The following is a 20,535-nucleotide window of genomic DNA, read 5'->3' on the forward strand; positions in this document are numbered from 1 at the left end:
GTGTTTTTAGATATAGTCTGCCTTTTTACCTATGGATTTACTGGTGCTTCATGATTTGGTTCCAATTTATTTTTCTAGTTTAACTGTATTTTTCCCGATGTTTTCCTTACCATCTACCAGGGATATTTATCCTTTACTTATTAAAAAATAAATGCATGAAATACCTACTATATAATGGAATATGTGTGTGGCTCTGAGGATATAGTTTTAAACAAAGTAGAATCTGAACTTGCCTTAAAAGAATTTATCTCCTGGGGTTGATAGATATTTACAAGTAGATCCAACAAATTATGATGGAGTGCTATGAAAGAACGTAAAATTACAGGGATCTTACTTATAGTGAGATTAAGCATTGACATTCCTCAATAAGTGATGTTTGAGCTCAGACCTGAAGAAATAAAAGGGAGCAAATCAGAGGGTGTTTGGTGAAAGTCAAGGGGAGAGATAGAGAACAGCAAGTGCAGCATTATAGGCTTGTAGTGGCACCCCCTTTCTCCACAAAAGTCTTAACTGGGCTTCTCCGGAAATCTTCACCATGGCTGATTTTAGGACTGTCAGCAAAAGAGTTTCTATAGAAGAGTTCAATGTAGATAAACTTCCTATTTTCATGTTGCCCTATTTTACTTGGCTACTGGCCAGGTAGAAATCAGCACTCCAGGTGCTGGACACCCCCTTATTAGTTTTTCACAAACATGTATCCAGTATAGTAGTTTGTAGAAATGTGTAAGTAAGGCCTCTGGCCTTGAGCTGAGCTTCATAGAGATGTCTACATTTCTAAGATAAGAGAAGTGACCAATTGGGCTCCATGGTAACAGCTGGCAGGGGGAGGAAAGTAAGGGGAGAAGAAGCTCTCCCCTTCTCAGGTGTTGTCCTTGAAGGGTTAACTTGTCCAGAATAATAAAATGAAAAACTGCTTTTTTGTGAACATCTACAGACTGTGAACTTCTGAGACCCTCCCCTTACATGCTGGGTATAAAGTTCAGAAATTACCTGAACTGGGGGTTCAGGGGATTGATTGATTACAGCAAAAGCTGTGCCCTCTGAACCTGGCTGCAGCCAAATAAAACTGTTTCCTGCTATCTTTGATGCCTTACAACAGGCTAGTGGGAAAGTGTAGAAACCTCTGGAAATTCAATGTTGTTTAACTGTAGGGGACAAGATCTTTCCCATTGGAGATGGTTTCACTTTTATGTTTATCTGTCAATGAACACCTCATGTAATCTTTGTAACAGGCTACCTTTTCTTTGTAGCACTTGATATATATCCTCTAATAATCTGGAAAGTTCCTTGGGGTCAGAAATTTGTCTAGAATGGGAAGATGTTAATTCAAATACCACACAACTAGCCACAGAGTTTTTATTGATTTTGAGGATTTTAACATAGCCAACCTGATGATATAGTCTGGGGTTTCTGGAAAGCCTGGAAATGCATTTCATTTCTCTTAATTGTTTTATCTTTGATGTTTAGCTGATGGTATATAAAAAACACCCATTAAAGTGTTGCCTGTTTTTGTTCAAATTTTAATTTTTCTCTGTTGAAAAATGATTTAAATTATGTTCCTATTAAAAGATTCTATATTTCTGAAGAGTTCTAGGTTGAGTTATCTTAACATTATTTCTTTATCTTTACCACTTGAAATCAATTTGTCACCAGGTTTACCCTTGAGAAATTAAAGAGCTCATCTAAGCATTTGTCTGTGTCGTGCTGGTCCATAGGAGGGAAGGCACTGGGGAGTGTTATGTGCCTGTAATCCCTCTTTCTGGGAACACTGAGTGAGAGCCATTTGAGCCACAGTTGGTCGTTTGTGCTTATCTGAATTTTCCTCGCTGCATGGAGGAGGTTTGGAGCGAGAACAGGATATACATAGTGGAGCATCAATCGTAGGCTAGTGAGAAAGTGTAGTGCATTCAAGTAACTGGTGGAAATTCAATATTGCTGCACCCTAGCATATGAGAAGAAAAATATGAGAAACGAGAATGAGGCCCTCATCGTGGTTTTGGATGCCATCAGCAGCTCTTTTAGTGACTTTAGCTTATGGATGTTCAGATCACTTAAGTACTTTCTTACTTTTGCTTTTTGAATCACAGTTTGAAAACCAAAAAATGCCCAAATTATTTTTCTTTGAATGTGGGCCTCTTAATGGAGGTTCGGGGTAGAGAGCAATGTTCTCCCTGGCCTTGTTTCTAACCTCTGAAAGCAATCCAAAGAGAAAAAGAAGGATCATCAGCTTTCCAAAAGAGGCTTTGCCCTACCCCCAACAGGCATCCACTTGCTCTTCATGTTCTTATAAGGACTTAGGTACAGATTAGGAAAAGCAAATGCCAGCTGAGGACGCCTTCCTTTGTACCACATCCAGGGAAAGAGATCTGACAGTCTCCCAGGCAAAGCTTTCTATAAACACCCTCCTTTTTAACCCAGCCATAAAGAGTTACTTGCAGAAAAATAACCACTTAAAACCCTTTGCCCCCATGTTCAGATTGCTGCCAAAGCTTTTGCCTTAGCTTACTTCAACAAGAATAAACTGTGCAAAAGCTCTGGAGTTCTCAGGCAATGTCTCTGCCTGCTCTGCTTGCTTAAGGTCATTAAAATCCTGGCTTTTGCCAAAAGATTTAGAGCAGAGCCATCCTGTTCTTGGAATGATCTCTGATTTTGCTTAGGTCACAGACTTTTCAGTGGCCAACAGCATGGGTCTTCTTAGGGGTGTTAAATATAAACAAGATGCAAAGTGTGATATATGCAAAATTATAAAGTTGCATTCATGATGAAGGCAGCCTATGTAGGAAATTGCTAATACCTTCATACTCATGAGCTATTGAAAATAAATAGTTTCCCTATTATCCTGTAAGTTGAAAGGATGTTATATTCCAAATGCTATTTCTTTACAGATTTCATTCTTTATTGACTCCTAAAAAAAAGCCTTCACATGTATCCTCTGTGCATTTGTGGCCATGTCTACATAGCCAAATAGAGGTGATGAGTTGTATAATTACATAATTCAAGGCTGTCAGGGGAAACTGTTCGGGCCATAAAAGCAAAGTCACTTTAAGGCATCATTGTTTGATCACTCTGAACTAAAGTGTCCAGTAACTCTTTCTTTGGCTTTAGTTAAAGAAAAAAAATAATTCCTATAACAAGATAAAAAGAGCTAAATGAGGAAATTGTATTCTAATATTTGGTTCTTGAATATTTCCTGTATCATGACTGATTAGAAAGAACAAAAGAAAAGATTATGATTCAGCCAGGCAAGGTGGCACATGCCTGTAATCCCAGCTGCTCGGAGGCTGAGGCAGAGGGATCATGAGTTCAAAGCCAGCCTCAGCAAAAGCAAGGCACTAAGCAACTCAGTGAGACCCTGTCTCTAAATAAAATACAAAATAGGGCTGGGGATGTGGTTCAGTGGTCAAGTGCCCCTTCAATTACTAGTAGCAAAAAAAGAAAAAAAAAGATATGACTCAACTCTCTTTTCACTATAACATTTAATTATAAAAATTGAGGAAATATTTCATGTTTTTGTTTGGTAAGCAAAAGACAAGAAAATGTAATACAGCATTAGTTCATGAAGAATTCTACATGAATATATGTACATGAGTCTATTCATTCTTATTCTTTTCAAAACAGATTGCAATAGAAAGATAAGATGCTTGTAGTTTCTATCCAATTATGTAAATTTTTTCATCAAAGGTAAGTTAGTAATGTTTTTAGAGGGTGAAAATACTCAGGAAATTCTTCTCTGTGCTCATTGACCTGATACACTGACTCAGAGGAAATTCCAGGGAAAGAAAGAGGCAAAGGGCCTGGTGGAGATGCCGAAGCAGGCAGGGTGGGGAACTAGGGAGACAAGACAGTGTCAAGGCAAGCAGCAGTGGTGGAGGTCAGGGTTACTGGTGTACAGTAAGTGTGAAGAACTTTCCAAATATTATATTAATGTTGTATTATTTAATCCTTCCATTTATAATGCAACGCAGGTCTTATTATCTCCATTTTAAATATGAAGACTCTGAAGCTCATAAAACTTGTTCAGGATCACAAAGCGGTAAGTGGCAGCTGGGGGGGTTGTCCACTATTTTTCCAACTTCCAAAGTTCAAATTTGCTAAGTTCAGATCACAATGGTTAACATGTGGTGTTCTCAAGGACTGGGATACATCCAGAAGATGGAATTATGCCCAAGTCTTTTTTAAGTCTTCAGAAACTTCAGGAAGATTATGAGAAGCTCGATTTATATGTGTAATTAATCTACTGGGGAATTCATGGGATTCTGGTCACTGAAAAAATTATTAAATGAGCACCAGCTAACTGCCAGGCATTATTGTTGTTATGAAGAAAAAAATGAGACCAAATAGAAGCTTCCCAATACCACTGACAAGGACACACTCATCAGTCCCAGTTTAAGATTGCCGTTAATGATTTTAATGATGTGATGAATTTTAAGAACATACCAGTGAATGTTTTCTCTATTTGCTAGCTGTCAGAAAATTGCGATTAAATACAATCTTTGAGAGAGCAACTCCAAGAAGTAGCCATCTGGCCTTTCAAGTTTACCTGTGAATCTTTTTCAATCAACCAGATAATGGGCTTCTTAAAAACTCCTATCCTTCTGTGTGTTTTTCTGGAATGGTTAGAGATGAAGCAGCCTAGGGTTTCGGTGTGCACCAAATAACATGGTTCTCATTACTCTATACTTCTTCTCATTGCACTTTGGGTAAAGGTAGCATTTGTACCCCAAATGCAATTGAAAAAAAAAAGTACGAAATCTTTTTCATGACCTGGCTTCCCACTGCCTCCTTTCTCTTCCATTCTGTGCTTTTTCTAAGGATTTTATGGATTTTTGTGATAGTATAACTATACAAGCGTCACCTCCTAAATGTTAGGAACTTTACTTGAAAGTTCAAATGAAGGTTGGCATCATGACAAATTCTTGAGTATTCTCAAAAAAAAAAAAAAAAAAAACAGTTTCAGCATCACCTGTTTTGTGATGCTTGGTTCTCTCTGCTGATCTCAGTTTCCTGAATTTGGTGAGAGGAATTGTTGCTTTGTCCCCCGACCACCCACACTCACTGTGTACCACATATGAGCTTCAAATTTTATTATTGCAATAAAAGTGCTTTAAGCTGACTTAAAAAAATTTTTTTAAAGTGTCCACAGGTAGGAAGATTCAACAATCTGCTCACTCCCAACCTGGTGACCCTCTAAGGAAGAACTCTTCTTGTGCATTCAGCAATCATCATTATTACTCTGTCTTGGATCATGGATTCAGAGTTCCATAATTCTCCCTAGGGAGGGTATTAAATGCAGTTTCTTGGGCCTTTTAACACGCACCTAGCAATTTGAATTTCAGTGAGATTAAAAAAAAAATCCTTTAAGACCTAAAACCACTTGAAAGAATGAGCAACTCCAGAGTCTCCAGGAGACAGATTGAAAAGAAGATGGGTAAGGAAACACGTGACTTTTATTAGCCAGGGTTCCCAGGAGTCCTTTCATGGGGTAACCTTTTAACCTTTCCTTTAAGCCTGTCAATTTACTAAATGACTTTAATCCCAAGATGTTTCCTTCATAAACTAGAGAAAGAAATATCATGTTAGTCTAAGCATCTGTCTTTATTGAATGCAACCCTAGTAAATTAAGCATAAGCTGAGATAATGACGAGATAATGAGGTCTAGGAGAAGCTCATAATCTGACATAACATTTATCCTTGGTCTCCCTTCCCTCCACTTTACCCTTCATATATTACATTGCACTGTTTTCTTTGTTCGAAGAACAGAGACTTTTTTTTTCTTTTTGTGAAATATAGAAGCACTTTCAAAAAAATCTCTTGAGTCTAGGCCTTCATTTTGGATGCCCTCTATGTAAAAATAACAAATTAGAATTGGTTAGCCTGAAGAGTTACTTATGAAAAGTGTTTTCCTGTAGTGTCTCGACTTGCATTTTTCAGAACATTTTTACATTGCTTATCTAAATAAAGAAAAACCACACTGTGGGTTGAAAAATTTAGTTGGATGCCTACTCAAGAGATCACAGTATAGTTAAAATCAGTTCTAGATTTGGAGAGAAAGATAACTGGTAAATAAGAAAATGAATTGCAGGCAAGGAAGTATCACTGAATTCATAGGGGATTGAGACTTAATCTCACCTAGATGTCACTCCTGGATCCTCCACTGCTGTCATTTGTGAACTGTAGCAGAATAGATGACTGTCTTGCCACTTAAAGACCAAATGGTGGCAGAGTTATCCATAAGGCTGTGTTCCAATGATAAGACTTACTGCTACTATTTGATGTCAGAGCAGTATGTCTCTCTCAAATTAATCTATGGTACTGAGCCATGTAGTATTCTGCTCTCTCCACCTGATTTGTCTGTTCATCCTGTGTTGCATATCATAAACCTTTGGTGCTTGTAGGATAGATCCTAGTTTTATTGTCTCCTGTTCTGTTTATGTATCAGTGATCTCTTTTGGAAAGTTATTCATACATTTGCTCATTCAGTCAATGAGTGTTTATTTAATATACATCTACCATTTGCAAAGTTTTGTGCTAATCACTGAGGATACAAAAGTTACTAAGAGCAGCAGAGTCTTTGCCTCTATATGACTCACAGTCATAGTGGGGACACAAATAAGTAAGCAGCTCATAAAACAAGCATGATTAGTACCATGAAAGGGGAAGCACAGAGGATGCCACAGGTGCATAGAAGAGGGTATAGAAATTGAGACTTAGGAATGCCCTCCTGGAGAAAGTACATTTAAATCTACATGTGATTATTGTAGCTACAATATGAAGAGTGGACTGGCGAAGGAGGGATAGGATCTGAATATGGAAGTTGTCACAAGACGTCCATGGGCTTTATGTGGACTTTCGCATAGTAGCCTCCTAAGGGAATAGGTGTGGCATTTCGAACTCCCTGTCAGGGACTGATCACCTGATGCAGGTGAACTTCCCCCTCAAGCTCTGCTTAAGATATTACACAGCACCTGAGATGGGCGTGATCTGCCAAGATGTCAATCAACCTGACTGCAAGATACCACAAAACAAGACTTCACCCTTGAAATCTTACCCCTGCCTTTGATGTATCCCCTTAAATAAACCACCAGAGACATTTTGTCTTTGTCTAGTTCAAGAACTCATGTGGATTAGATCTATCAGGTGCTTTGCTTTTGTCAATATATTTCTGAGTGTTTGTGTTTTATTATTTGTTAATTATTTGAGATTTAGGGTGGCTTAATTATTTGTAATATTAAGATTTAAAGTGGCTATTTAGGTGGCTCAAATTCCTCTGGGCAGAAGAACCCCCCAATGAGATGTTGGCCATCTTCCCCTTGAAAGGAAGTGGAGAAAAGGAGAGTTTTAACAGATACAATCTACACTGGATTTTGAGTGTAGTACTAAGGGGGATAGTATGTTGGGAATGACGCTGAGTTTTCTGGTTTGGACAACTGAGTGAATACTGATTAGTATCACTAATTAGTAGCAAATACAGGGTGGTAGTTGCAAGAAGATGATTTTTGGTTAGGACATGCTAATTTGTGGGCCAACCAAAAAGATGTTCTGTAGGTTTCTGGACACAAGAGATACAAATACTACTTTTGATAATAAATATAAATAATAAATAGGTCATAATCAAATTATAGAAATTAATTGTGCCCAGTCTCAGAATCCTACTAGTTATTGGGTCAATACCCAGATGTTTTGTTCTTCTATGTCCAGAAGGCATCCAAGTTCACTTAAATCTTATTCATGGATCTTCATTCAAAATGGTGCTTGAAGGAATCTGCTAGTCTTAAGTATACTGTGCATATATAGCCCCTCTCTCCATCTCTTTTGCATATTGACATGTGCACATTGTATTTTAGCTAAGAGGTATTGTGGTGGTTACAGAGAGATTTCAGGACTGAAGGATCAAAACACCCAGCCTCTAGGCAAAGCTCTGTTTTTCCCCCCCCTCAGCATATGACTCTGATTCAGCCACTTAACCTCTTTTAATTCCAGTTATGTGTTAAACAGAGATGACAATATGGCTTTCCTATTTATCAGGTAGTTGAGGTTTAAATGAACAATTATTGGAAACTCTGAAGTATTACTACAAATGCAAGGCACGGCAAATTAGTTTTGTCTTGGTAGTTAAAAAATACAAAATGGAAAATCAAAGTGTATATGTTTCTGAAAAATGCTTCTTTCATAAATTTTTCAACATTTACTGACCAAGAGATTAAGCATTTCTTCCTAAGAACATATTATTTAGAACTGATAAACTGAAGTTGAAGATTATATAGACCCAACAGGAGAGTTGAGAACATAAAACCTTTGCTGTGTTATTTGCTCCTTGTTTTGTTACATTTCACTGGATTGGATAAACTGAGGAATGCTACAATGATGACTTGGCATTTTTAATAAATTATATCTCCATGTTCAAAAATAATAATGAAAGGAAAATAATCAGTATGACAATAGAAGGTTCTTTCTGTTGCTTATTGTTCACGAATATTCAACTTTTCATTAGACTCAGGAAAGAAAGAAAATCCAGCAGAATACCATGTCAGTGAAATCTGGATTCCTGAAATTGCACAGCACAGAGAAGAATGTGGGGTATCTGTTTAAGTAGGAGATAGAGTAAGGAGGCAAAGGAGAAAAATAAAAAAAAAGAAGCCACAATAGGAGACGTGGGAAAATACATTGATGTTTATGGCTTATCTTTCTTTTTGGTAATTTAAAAGATGATGTTAATAATATGATTAATAGTGATTTTAGTTGTATGTGTGGGGGGAGAATCTTATGCATATTCCAAGATATCGATGCAGGTTTCTCCAACCAATTTATAGAGCTCTGAATATGTGGTCTGGAATATTTTATGGAAATGACACTTATGAGTACATTTTTCCCCTTGTCACTTCCTTGGTATGAAATTGTATATTTTTGTATCTAATTTAATGGTATTAAAAAGTATTTTAAAAAATAGTGCTGATATTTTGGTATGGCATTTAATAATTAAATGAAATAGCAATTAAAAACATCTTTTTTTAAAAAAATAAAGTCTAGCAGTACAAACCCTCAAGGAAAAAAATTTTGATCATAGTCTTCCCAACATAAATGTGAAAAAAATACACACACACAAATATGTGTTTATGCACACATACTTATGTAAACCTTGTTATTCTTAGGCACTCTGATTATATCAAAAATTTTATGCAGCTGGTTTTCAAAATATTTTCATCCTATAATTAATTAAAAATATTTTTTATTTATACAATAAAATCAAAATACAGAATATACAAGTTAAAATTTCTCACTTTTTCCTAAGCCAATGTGGAATTGCCATTAAGTACATTTCCTATGGGTGGTTTGGGGGATGAAGTTGAGAGTTTAGAGATGTGCATGTTCTAATATCAAAGAGGGTAATTTTTAAGTTGGTTGAGGATTTTGCTATGTTTATTTAGTGCTTTGCATATTTTATCAAAGAGCTCTACCTCTATATAAGTGTCCAGAATTTCACCAGTATTTGTCTTGACTCTTCATTATCCTTGCTTTTGTCATTTCTACTAAATGAGTATGCATATTTATTAACATGATTTAAGTTTTTGTTATGATTTAAGTTTGGGTATGATATAATACTCTAAATTAGCAATTAATTTTATTATTTTGTCATTTAAAAATATTTATTGAAGGGATCATATCATTTTATATTTGATTATATTAATGAAGTCTCCCCTCAGATTTATTGAGGTATAATTTTTACACAATAAGATTTTCCAACTTATGCGTACAGGCTCATGAATCTTTACAATTGTATATAGTTACATGACCACGACCATGATCAAGATATAGAAAATCCAGCAAATTTTATTACTTCTTTTAGTTCAATTCTTCCTCACTAGGGTTTGTCTTTTTTAGAATTTCATACAGAGGAAATTATATGGTATGTAATCTTTTATGTTTGACTTTTTCACTTAGCATGATATTTTGCAGTTTATTCATGAGTGCATCAGTAGATCACGTTTATTGGTGGCTATTCTTTCAATACTATAGCTAAACCACATCCTGCTAGTTCAGTCGTCCTTTGATGGACTGTTAGTCGCTGTATTCCCAGTTTTCAGTTATCTTGAATAATGCTGCTGTGCATATTCTCATACAAGTGTTTATGGGCCTTTTTAAAATTTATCTCACTGGGATGAAAACCCAAGAGTGGAATTCCTGGGTTGTAGACAGACACGTAAGGTGTGGCAAGTAAAGTGAGGCCTGCCTGTTTCCTGCAGCGGCTGCATCACTTTCATTCCATGGAGGTGCAGGAGAGTTCCAGCAGTTCCATATCCTCATCAATAGTATTCTCAGTCATTTTAATTTTAGTCATTCTGGCAGGTATTAGTGAATTGATAAGCCGTGGACTAGAATGAGACTAAAAAAGATTCTCCATGAAAAACAAAATGAAGGAACATTTTATTTGAGCTCTCAGCCTGGTCAGCCACCAGCACAGATTTGGAATATATAACCCCAGTTTCATTGTACTGAAATACTTTCCTTTTCATAAAGTGAAATATTAAAGTCTGTTGGTTTCAGTTCGATAATTCAAATGCTGCCATTTTAATGTGTCTCATCATAAATCTATTTTATTGCATTCTGTGTTGTCATCCCTCATATCTTGGATGAAAATGCTTTTGTTTCTTTTCTGGTTAATAGACTTGGAAATTGTGTGTTTTCTTTACTTCTTATGTTTGGAGTGAGTTAGTAATAAATTCTTTCTTTGCTCATTTTTTTTAGTATACTTTCAATTCTGTTATAGAAGGCCGCCAGAGCTGTTGGGAACTAATTGTTTTAATGATATTTATAATATTGTGAAAAAAGCTTCTGTTCCTTTAAAAAACATTATTTCTCTTCTAAAGACAGAGTTCCACTAAATTACAAGGTGAATGGGGTATGTTCAACAGACAATGGTTAGAGACATCTGTATGGAATTCTGTGATTAAAGATAGCTACCATTACATGATCTGAATATGTTTTCTTCATATTTTTATTGGTGCATTAGAGTTGTATGTAATGAGGGGATCCATTGTTACATATTTACATATGCTCACAATATGACAGTATAAATTGGCCAATATCATTCATGATTTTGAAGTGAATGTTTTGGTTCATTTGGTTTATCATAAAAGAATGCACAATTTAATAAACATATTTCATGACTTCCTCAATTATAGAATCACATAACAATGCAAGGTTCTATTTATATAAAGAGTTTATAATTTTGTTGAGTGGAGTGGCACAAACCTGTAATCCCTGCAACTTGGAAGTTTGAGTCAGGAGAGTTACAAGTTCAAGGTCAGCCTCATCAACTCAGTGAGGCCATAAAAAACTTAGTGAGACCTGTCTCAAAATTAAAAAACAAAAACAAGGGCTGGGAATGTTGCTCAGTGGTTAAGCACTCCTGGATTCAATCCCTGGTAAAAGGGAATAAAGAAATGTTTATAATTTAGTGGAGAAGAAAGCAAAAACCAACATTTAATTGTTCAAATTAGTACCTGGTGCTAAAAGAATCATTTCTTTCAACTCCTGTTTTTTTTTTCTTTCATAGGAAAGGACCTTAATATTTCTGGCCAGGAGCCTTCATGTTCCGGAGGCAGAATGAGTTCCTTTTCTGGTAGGCATTTGTCATTGATTCACATATCTTAATTAGCTGGAATGAAAATACCTTAGGACTTGAGGAGGGAGTATGGCCATTCTGTTCTTAATGGTTTAGTGGGAAGCAGAGGCCTCAGTAAGTGGAATAAAGCATGAACTCAAACCTTGGGTGGCTGTTTCAAAGTTTGACTGGAAGGTAGGAAGGTAGCAAGCCCATGAGCTATGGCTTCTTTCCAGCCTTCATTCAGAGTAACGGTAACATTTTGGTTTCAGTTGCCAACTCCCTTGCCTTATTTCTCAGTGAAATCAGAACACATATGGGGAACAGGGTTCCATTTATTGCAAGCTACTAAAGACACCAACTAATAGTAGATATCAAGTACTGTATCAACTTAGGCCATTGGTCATCTCTTACTAGATGTTAAAATCTATCCTCTTGCAGACTGCCCATGCACTGGATTGTCAGCATAGAAGGCTATTTCCTGTTCAAAACATTTTGTGTTCCTTTGTATGTAAACATTCATATTCTGCACTAAGTTGGCCATGTGACTTGCTTTGACCAATGAAATGTGAATGGAAGTGACAATTGATAAGTCTGGGCAAAATCATTGAGTGTGTTTTCACGTTTAATTTTCCTGGCTTCTGCAATCACAGAAGCATGTATCAAAAGGGAGCCTCTGTTAACATAGGCCCCAGAGTGAATCTTTGTGTAGAACAAAGATCCACGCTAATTAGTATGTAACATGTATAAGAATTAATTTATTGTTCTAAACTGCTGAGATTTTGGGGTTGTTAGCATACATTTTATTCTGATGCATACATCAATAATTATTCCTCTTCCTCCTCCTCCTCTTCCTCCTCCTCCTCCTCCTCCTCCTCCTCCTCTTCCTCTTCTTCTTCTTCTTCTTCTTCTTCTGTACTAGGGATTGAACTAAGGGGCACTCAACCACTGAGCCACATCCCCAGCCCTATTTTGTATTTTATTTAGAAACAGGGTCTCACTGAGTTGCTTAGCGCCTCGCTTTTGCTGAAGCTGGCTTTGAACTCAAGGTCCTCCTGCCTCCTGAGCCGCTGGGACATTTTTTTTTTAATTATAAAAATATATTATTTTTACTTTTCATTTTTAGTGCATTGTAGTTATACATAATAGTGGGGTTCATTCTGACACATAAATGCATATAGTATAATTTTCTCCATTTTAACCCCCTTCCCTTTCATTCTCTGTCCTCTGCATACATAGTTCCTTACTCCTTGAAAAGGGATTTAATGGTTAAATTTGTTGGGACTTTTGATATGTGATACCTCAACAATCTAAGTATATCCCTCTCTGGGGTGGATGGGGATAGGAAGGAAGGAGTACTGTTATCAAATGTAAGAGTTCATTATATGACACGTACCTAGTTCTGAAAAAAGAAATCAGTCTTTTATATGTGTACATCAGATTATCCAGGAGAGATCAGAGGTTTACATGACAGTCTGTATGATATGCTGGTGGATTGAGCAGAAAGAAATAAACCTGAGGAGGGAATAGGTAGCTGAATACAGCAGGGTCTTCAGCTGCCTTCAAGCTGGCTTCTGAGTGATTTGTTTCTTCAAAGCAACCGAGTACTGCAAAGGATCTGGTTTGTATGCTAACACATTCCATTGCATCAGTGGGATTCACAATCCATTGCCTACATTTATTCTTATTTTACTCCATTTAGCTATATGGTACACAGTTTTTTTAAATATTTTTTTTTCTATTTTCTCATGTTTCTTTCCGTGGGGGGATTGGAGTTTGTTGACTTAAAGATTAAGTCATGTGCTCTACAATGGAAATAAAGGTTATAAATAAGCTTTCATAGAGCCAACCGGTGTTAAGTATTGAATCTATATAGTACATATTAGTCCAGGCATGTTGAACACAGAATGACTGTGTTCCAACCAAGCATACCTCTCTTCCCAACTGCAACTTTCCAACTGTACTTTTGGGGTACAAAAGGAATCTGCAAACAAAGTTTTATTTATTATACTAGATCAGTTCATGTTATTCCTCTCACTCTTCAGTGTCTCCCCATTCTTCCCACAGTAAAGGCTCATGTCTTTAAAAACAAACAAACAAACAAAAAGACAAATAAAAACAACAACAACAACTATCTACAAGCCTTCAGTGAAAATACTGGTCTGTGGTTGGCAGCCTCAGCAGCATCTGAAAAGCAGAATCTCAAGGCTCCTCCCAGACCTGCTGAAGCTGAATCTGCATTTCAAAATAATCCCCAGGTGACTCACAAGGTTCTTTAAAGTTTGAAAAGTTCTAACCTATGAATCTCTCTCCTTTAGCTCATATACTAATATTTTCAATTTTTCTACTCTATCCATGTGGTTTTTGAACATATTAGACCCATTCTTGACTCAATGCCTTAGCATTGCCTGTTCCTTTTTTCTTGAAAACCATTCTCCAGGTATCTATATGCTTATTCCCTTTTATCCTGTCTTTATTTCTCTTTATGAGACCAACACAACATGAGACCTGCATTTAAGATTACATCTCCATCTGCTAGCACTTCCAACTTCCCTTACTGTGCTCTCATTTTTATTTTCAACGTTTAGCACCTTTTAACCTACTGTAGAATTTACTTGTTTATTATGTTGATTTTCTGTCTTCCCTGAGGGCAAGGAGTTTTGTATGTTTTGCCTGTTGATGTTTCTGTATAGAATGATGCATAGTAGGTGCTCAGTAAAATTGTATTAAATGAATGTATTGACAGAACTATTTAAATTTCTTTTTTACACTACCAGGTAATTTCTCCAAGTGCTTACTGGGACTAGGGGCAAGCAAAGTCTGTGTGAAGCATGTTATTTCATTAGCATGTGTTTTTACCAAGAAGCTTGTTGGACAAAATATACAAGTTATTCTAATTGAAGAACATGGGCTTTTATTTTTCTTTGCAATTTTGATAAACAAAGCTTTATTTCAAATAATTTGATAAACTCTTTCATCTTTAACCAAATGATCTTCTCTCCAGAGAGACTGAGGAAACATAAAAAGATTCATCCAGTACAATTTATCAAGATTAGTGTCTGAAAGTTATGTGCAATGCCTTTTTTCCCAAAGAAACTATCCTGATCTTTTATTTTCTGTTTCCATCCAAATTTGAATGTTTTGTTATATGAGTTCACTTGCTCTTGGCCAATGAACCTGTTTCTAAGAAAGGCTAAATATGCTCATAAAGAAAACTCAAAGGTTTTGGACAACAAGTAATTTTTACCAAACAGCATTTCGATGAGTTAAGTGTAAGTAAATGAAAAACAGATGGATTTCATAGATACTGAGACCCCAATGTGTGAAAAACAAGGGAAAATTTCTTGTGTTTTGCATATTCAAATATAGAAATAATGTGTATAGAAGTTTGAAATGTATCTTTTCTAGTTTTAACTATGCTTTGACTCAGAGGCCATATTTCTTATATGCTTTTTTTTGATGGGAAATATTTCCTATTTGTAAACTTTCTCATAGCAACACTTGTAGGGTAATGGAGTTGCTCTAGTCTCTCAATTTTGAACCAATATTTTATTTATGTGATCAGGATGGTCTAAAGCGATCCATATTTTCTCCTATTTTAATATAAGGGATAGACAGGCTGATGTTTTGTTTCCGTTAGTGTTCTTTTGATTATAAGAAAAGAGATGTGCCTGGACTAGTTCAACAAATTATTATTCTGCAAATATGAGGAGACATGATAAAATTCATATACCCGAGCATGGTTACATATATGAGTATCTATCCAGCAGAGCACATGGTAGACTGTACAGGGGGGCACTGGAAAGTCTCATGGTTCCTTACTGCTCAGTAAAGCCATTTTTCTTCATTCTGTTGATTACTTTAATAAATTCTGCTTCAAATGATCATAGTGGCCTGGGTTAACTGGACCTGAGTTAACTCTGGACCTGTATCCTCTTTCAGCTCAGCTACCACCCCAGTCTGACTTAAACTCTATATTTTCTGGAAGGAGGACTTGCTTGCATTTTGAACTAGGATACTGATCACCTTAGCTGACAGAAGGCTACCTGATGCTGTCAGCTCTGATAGAGCCAGGTTCCCTGCCTGTGAGGGAGGTGTGCAGACAGGGGTTCAAGTTTAGTGGCTCTGATTTCAACGCGCTAAAATACAGACTCCAGATCCACCAGCTGGAAGAAAATTTCCAGCAAAATATTTTTGCCAAAATGTTCTTCAGAAAATAAAATATTACTTGTTTCTCTTTTCAAGAATTGAAATGTTTTGGATTTTTAATTTAAGATGCCAGAATTGGAAAGGGTGTGTATGCCTTCAAAGTTTAGAATTTCATCTAATCTGTCTGGATTTTAAGAAAACAACAACATCATCAATTATGTGACCTTTTAGGGGACATGCTTTTGGATATAGTTTACTCTACTATTTTAAATTTAGTCACTTTCTTTATTTTTCTAAGACCCTTAAAATATTCCTTGAAAACATAATCTTTGATTTGGTACACACTAATCTCATGATAGGCTTTATGTAAAAAAAAAAAAAAAAAAGAACAAAAGCAGACTTGGGGACTTTGGAGGCGATCCAATACAAACCTGATAACAATTGCAGTAAGGTTTATTTTGCCTGGAGAAGGTAAAAGACAGAATAAACAATAATTTTAAATAATACATAATTCTGATGTAGGATTTAGACAAAAATCTGCTCTGTCAGCAACTGGAGTTCTGAAAACCCATAAAAGGGAGATAATAACCAGTGCTAGAAAGAACATGAAGCTCAGCTGAGAGGCAGACCTGATTGCTGGCCTTGGCTTTGCCAGTGGGCGCCCTTTGTTGCCTGGCAACTAGGAAAACCTTGGACCGAATGCTGGCTTAAGTCCTTCCTGACAGAAGAATAGCCTACATTCAGGGGCTAGGGAAGTAGATCAGAAGTAGGGCACTTGCCTAGAGTGCCTGGTTTGGTCCAGAAAGAGAGAGAGAGATAGAGAGAGAGAGAGAGAAAGAGAGAGAGGGTGGGAGGGAGGGGGAGGGAGGGATGGAGGGAGGAAAGGAGAGGAAAAGACAGAGATCTAGGACCAAGCGCCATAGGACATGGTTGTAGAAGCAGTTCATTACACATTTCTAAGGGTGATGTTTGAAGATTCTCATCCTTCCTTTCTGCATTACCATGTAATTGTATGCATGTGTCATTTTATAAATAAATAAAGAACAGGGATTTCTTTTGCATTTTATACCATGTTTAGCCTAGAATTTAAATTCTATCACTCATACAAAGGCTTTTACTCTGTACTACAAAAGACAGACAAACAAAAACACAGCCCTGATTCAGAGGACAGAGTTTGAGCTTATGACTGAGAAATGGAGATGCATATATTTTAACGTTCCTTTGAAAGAAAACAGAATCAAAATCATCCTTACAGTGAACAGAAACTATTATCATTCAAAAAGAGATGCAAACTCATAGTGTGATTAATTTTTAATTAAAAACAACAAACCTAGGCTTGAAACTAATTATAAGAAGGAATAAAAGCTGGCAAATATCACTAGTGACAAGAATAAAGCTTTATCCATCATAGTACTAGAATGAAGTAAATACTAAATAGATGAGATGCTTTTTATCCTACCTTTAGCATAATTATTCCCAATTAATTTTAAGAAAAACAGGCTGTTTCTTTAAAGTAAATCAAGCATTATAAAATAGAATCACAGTTTTGAGACAAGAATTCCCTGAATGTAGTCATTAACATTGGCCTCTGTTTCTGGCCCTCAAAATCTAGATTATGACATTAGAGCCTCTTTCAACCTCTCAGTAGTTGACTTGAGTAGTCATTTTCTTTGCCACAATAATGTCAACCACAGCCATCAGTTCACTTTTGTAAATATATCCATTGAATATTTGCCTATTTAATATGCCAAGGACATTGTAAAATCTCAGATTTGGAAGAAGAAGTGGATCCTCAACAGGATCAGCTTCTATAGAAGACTCAAGTGTACTGCAAGTTATAATTTAGAGGGCCTAAGAAAAGACCAAACTATTTTTCCATGTTCAAGGATAATGGATATTTAGATTAGAGAATTTTTCTCTCTTCAGCTTTTCAAAAAAAATATAGATACTTACAGGATGGGAAACACCTTAATATCTTAGTAGGTATGAGTTTATTATAATAGTCTTCCTCGATGATAAGAAGGGCTCACTATGGACATTTTTAGCTCCTAAGCAGGGGAGAAAAAAATGAGGAAAATTCATGGAAAATACATTTTTCTCCCAGAAATGACTCACATTTTTGTATGTGTCAGATATAATTTTATGATTTATATATTAGACATTTTTGTGGAAAAAGATTTTTAGAATGCATGATAGTAGCATATCCTTTTATTATACTCTGTTGACCATAAAATCCAGAGGTTCTTCAGTCTTACTAAAATTCTCCTCTACCCTGCCAATGGGGCTTCCTTACTCTCACAGAGTCAATCATTTCAGTCTTACAAAACTTGCGGATTGTCCGGGAGCTAAATGTAATCTGGTGAACTTGATCTCATGTAATCCAACAAATCATCTTTATTCATGTGCTTTGGGAATTTGGGAAGTGCATGAATAAAATGGCATGTACTTCTGAGTGTTAATTGTAGAGAGTATGCATTTGGAGCAATCTGGAGGCACTCACTGTACTTGCCTCTGCAGGAGCCAGGTCCCAAAGCAGAGTGCCTGTGTGCTGAGGTCACCCCACGTGGACCACCTCTGGGAGTTCTTGAGCCTTCAAACAAAAAAGAGTTCCTTTTCCATATTCCAACCCGAAAAACTGGCTAGCTATATTGGTGATAGGAAAGAAGCCATACTCTCCAACAAGGGATTTTTGGTGACAGTCTAAGGCAAAATATTTGAGGATTAGTAGTTTGACTCAGAATGTTGAGGCCAGCATGTTAAGGTTCTGAGTCTGATTCAAATACATGCAATGCAATGTAATGATATCCAGGAAGATTATTTATTTATTCAAAATTTTTCTCTCCCTTCATTTTTTTCTTTCTTTCCTACACCTTATTAAATCTCCTTTTTATATAGATTTTTTTTCCACCCTGACAGCTTTCTGGACTTTCTGGACTGTAATTGATTACAGATCCACCATGAGGCTTTGCTGAAGAGCTCTGGTAGATTCTCTTACCAGAATCAAGTAAACCTTTCAAATAGCTCCTGCTTTTTAGTTGTATCCCCTCCACCCCACACACCCAGCCTGGAAGAGATCAAGTTCACTTTCCCTCTTTGATTCTCCACCTATTTCCTGGACTTTGAATTTTATCTCTTTGGTTATGATGTTTTTTTCGTTTCATTTTCTTTTTGAACACTCAGGAATCTTCTCTGCCTTCCTCATTTACTCTTTCCCGGTTCCTTAACCCTCTTCCCCAGGGCATTGCTAGGTTTTTTAATCTCTGTTTTTCTCTGATTTTTGCTAATATGCTCCTCTACCACATCCTTAAACGTAAAAGTAACACCACTGTGGAAGGAACAAAGCAAGAGCCACAGCATCAGCAGGAATAGACTGCGTGCTTGGCCCTCGAGTTAACCATCCACTCTTTTCTTTCTTTCTATCAACTGAGAACCCCCGTGGGAGCATATTCTAACCTTGTTGGCTCTGTGTAGACACTTCTGGATTATTCTTAGCCCTTTCAAATTCTCAAGTCTTTTCTCACAATTCTATTGAAACTCTTTTCCTAAAGGTCAGCCATGGCCTTCTCATGATGAAAATCAGTGTCCTTTCTCCAGGCTGCTGCCTCAGTTTTGGGCAATGCCTGGTATTTGTAGCCATCACTGCTCATTCGCTTGTCTTTGTTCTCTCTCACCTCACCCTCATCCTCATCACTGTGTCCACATTTCTAAATTTCTATTCTTATTTCCACTATATTTCTGGGCATTTTGCCATGTTGTGCAGCTTAGTTATTTCTTGGTAACTTCTAAATTCCTGCGATTGTCCCTTTCTCTCCATCCTAGTCCAAGTCACTATCATTTGTCACCTGGAGTTCCTGGGATAGCCTCCTGACCACTATCCCAGCTTACTCTCTCTCATAATCCATTGCCCACATGGCTTCTGGGAGATTGTTTCAAAAAGTAATCATATCCCTCTTTTACTTACAATTCTCCAGTGACTGCACACAGCACTTAAAAGCAAAAGCATCTTATCCTGACTTCAAAGCCCATTCATTGAAAAGCTCTGCCCTGCTGATGGCTATCACATTTTCTGTTTTACAGGAGTGCATTTATCCTGATTCCTCTGACTCTTTTCTGATTTACGTTTTCCAATATTGTCTTTCTGTATTTGTACTCTGTTTCTTCTCATTAGGATGTGTTCTCCCTGAGATCACATTTTAAAATTAATGGCCATGTCACAGGACCTGGAATGGTTTCCATATGTATTGGTGAAATAAATATCTCATAGGTCTTTGGAGCATGCATCTTTAAGGTAATTTCCCAGGATTTTTGTTAGGCTTCCAGTTATATTTATCTAAAAATTCAAAAAGAGTGCAAAATTGCTATCCATGAAAACTGCACAGATTTATTCTCCCCCGGTCCTCTGTGCTGACTGGGGCTCGACTAAGCAGCTATGCTAGCCCTGCTTGAAGTTCTCACGAGGTTGCAGTCAGATGGAGAGAACTGCCACTTGGAGATTCAGCCTGCATGCAGAGACAGCAGGGCCTTCCTCTCTTTGGGCTCCACTTCATCTCAAGGCCTTTCTTCTCCATGAACGCTCCTAGGGTTCTTTTTCAGCAGGGGAACTGAACTTCTTTCCTGACTGCTGATGATCCCTAAAAGCTCATAGAAGAGGGGAAAACTGCCACATATTCTTAATACCTGCACTTAGAATCCCTGAAATATTGTTTGCTTTGCTTTCTTCTGGTCAGAAGCCAGTCTGGATTCAAGGGAGGGGTGCATGAATAGGGAAGGAATGGGTGGGGTCA

At 36.9% G+C, this 20,535-nt stretch overlaps 1 long non-coding RNA gene across 1 annotated transcript in view; it reads left to right on the plus strand.

Annotated features, from left to right (window-relative positions):
• The first annotated feature begins 3,897 nt into the window (after window positions 1-3,897).
• Window positions 3,898-20,535, plus strand: part of LOC125610580 — a 57,731-nt gene continuing 41,093 nt past the window's right edge. Inside the window, exons 1-3 of the long non-coding RNA XR_007340583.1 lie at window positions 3,898-4,033; window positions 5,135-5,280; window positions 11,555-11,620. This is a non-coding gene — a long non-coding RNA (uncharacterized LOC125610580). The remainder of the gene's footprint in view (window positions 4,034-5,134; window positions 5,281-11,554; window positions 11,621-20,535) is intronic.

The sequence above is a fragment of the Marmota marmota genome, unplaced genomic scaffold (assembly GCF_001458135.2).
Source record: "Marmota marmota marmota unplaced genomic scaffold, marMar, whole genome shotgun sequence".
Lineage (NCBI taxonomy): Eukaryota > Metazoa > Chordata > Mammalia > Rodentia > Sciuridae > Marmota > Marmota marmota.